The sequence below is a fragment of the Trachymyrmex septentrionalis genome, unplaced genomic scaffold (assembly GCF_001594115.1).
Source record: "Trachymyrmex septentrionalis isolate Tsep2-gDNA-1 unplaced genomic scaffold, Tsep1.0 scaffold99, whole genome shotgun sequence".
NCBI classification, from domain to species: domain Eukaryota; kingdom Metazoa; phylum Arthropoda; class Insecta; order Hymenoptera; family Formicidae; genus Trachymyrmex; species Trachymyrmex septentrionalis.
In genome coordinates, this window is record NW_017306182.1 from 225,384 (window position 1) to 227,952 (window position 2,569).

Consider the following 2,569-nt stretch of genomic DNA (forward strand, 5'->3'; position numbering starts at 1 on the left):
AATGATGTATTCCCCAGATCTGGCCCTCTGTGACTTTTTCTTGTTCCCGAAACTGAAGAGGCCCATGAAAGGACGACGCTACGCTACGATTGAGGAGATAAAGACGGCATCGAAGGAGGAGCTGAACAAGATCACAAAAAATAATTTTTTGAAGTGCTTCGAGGATTGGAAAAAACGTTGGCACAAGTGTATAATATCTGATGGGGATTACTTTGAAGGGGACAAAATAGATATTCATGAATAAATAAATAATTTTTGAAAAAACACAAAATTCGCGATACTTTTTGAACAGACCTCGTATAATGGTACATAACGCGTATCGTATTAATACGGCATATTATTATCGACAGGAAAGAGACTGTGGAGATTTCTAGTCGAAGACGATATATTATACGTGTTAATTGGTATTATGAAAATACAGCATATGATTTTCTAACCTGAAAATAGTCATTATAATATTAAGATTAAATATTAGATAGTAATTGATTAGATGTTCAGTTAAATTGCATAAATTTCTATCAGGATCATATTGAACAGAAGTATCATAACTATACATCCATTATTATATAGGTGTTCGTGGATTATCGAAGTGCAGCAGTTTCCATACGATTTTAGAAGCCAAGGATAGTGGATGGCGGTATGCAACCGGATGAGTGACTGTCTCAAAGCACTATGAAATTAGTTCCTGAAAGGAAAAACGTTTTTTTTTTTTAATTATAATTATATCTGTGTGCTGGAATAAGATATTGTTACGTCCAAGTTTCGCGCGCAGCGGAACTGAGGAGGTGAACGCAACAAGGAACCGAATTGTTAGATCGATTTGATCGTGTCCAGGCTCTGGACCGCAAGGGAGCCGTGGGGAAGGACCGACGCAAATCGGGAGGCGCTTCGTTTCGTCCTGAGGCTCCTAACGTTCCTAACGAACTTCAACTAACGGAGGACGAAGTGGAAACCTCTGCTCGTGCTCCGCTAAACGGACATACGAGTCGGATGTACTTCAAAAAAGGGCCCGTGTGCTGGAGTCAGTGTGCCGAGAGGGCACACTTTAACGCCAGCTGCGCCAGTACCGCCGTATGCCCTGACTTTCGGTCATGGAACTTAATCCAAGTGACCGGGGAGAGCGCAAAGTGCAATCGCGGGAGAACTTAAAAGATACGAGGAGAGGTTATACATATTTAAATAATGACTACCGAAAAGTTTAAATATTATAAATTTAATAATGATATGATTGAAAGAAGCAAACTTGAGTGATACATTTTTTGAATAAAAAAAAATAAATACAGTTTTGTCAAGTAAATACAAAAAATAATACAATTTTTGGTTCTCTATTCTGAGTTATATGTACACATTTATGGATGTGTGTGTGTAAAGTATCATGGCAGAATGGAAGGGAGGAGTTACGGAGAGAATAACGAGAGAATAAATAAAGAAGGAGGTTTTGGTGAGTGGATTTGAGAGAGTTTGGCCTAATTTTCCTCGGATGGTGATAGTGTTAGCGGACATGAACGACCGGTCGATAGGAGGCGAACAATTATCGTGCGACGACGGCGACAGAATGAAATTATAATGTGAACGGACTGCAATGTTTTCATTTTCTTATAGGAGATCAAAAGGGAGAAAGAAAGAAAGAAAAGAATAAAAATAAAATAAAACAAATGAATAATAAAAAAAATAAAATGAAATATTGAAATAAGTTACCAAAAGATAAAGCGAGGAGGGAGCCAGAGAATAGAGATATACTGACTTACTATTAAGATGCTTATCGTTGGAGATCCTCCGGCCAGGATGTGCAAGGCTGGTGATGTTTCTTTAACACTGACTCTATTGAAGAAAGAGGGCTTCGAAAAACGAATAGAACTTTTTGAGTATCGCGACAAACTCACTGACTCTATCCACTTTGAGTATTGCGACCGACTCACTGACTCTATCAACGATAAATATAACCCGACAAATATAACTCGAGAACTTAGAGAAAATCTGCGACAAGGGTTGCGGAACCGCGATTTTTATACTAATCGCCCCAAATTACTCAAATTTGGATTGGTGGAATAGGTTTCGTTGACTGGTAGTAGGATTTTTCTTTGCTCTTGGATTGGTCAAGATTTTTGGGGGGAGGGGAAAGGATGTTGACAGCAATCTGTAGCATGGGAAAGTGTCCTCCAAAATTTTATGATCTTAAGATTCATGAGAAAACGCACGTCTCGGGCGTCGAGAAGGCGAGCATGCATCGTCGCCACGAGACCACCCAGAATCTACCCCTGAACGTCGCGTGCCGTTTCTTAAATTTTTAATAATTATTTTAGTAATTGGGTAATTCTTTTACAAATCGAACACCTGTCTGATCGACACCTCTTCGATTTGACTGAAACTTTTTTTACGGATTCTATGTCGAAAAAAAAGAGATACGTGTCCGAGGAATTTTTTTTTATTTGCATATTTTCGATAATACAAGTGATCGAACATTTGAGAATGGCAAGTTTTTTGGCTTGGAGACTCATTTTCATAAATCCATAGGTCCGAATCTTTAAGAGCTACAAAATTTTCACCAATTGCACTTTTGTAGCTGAAG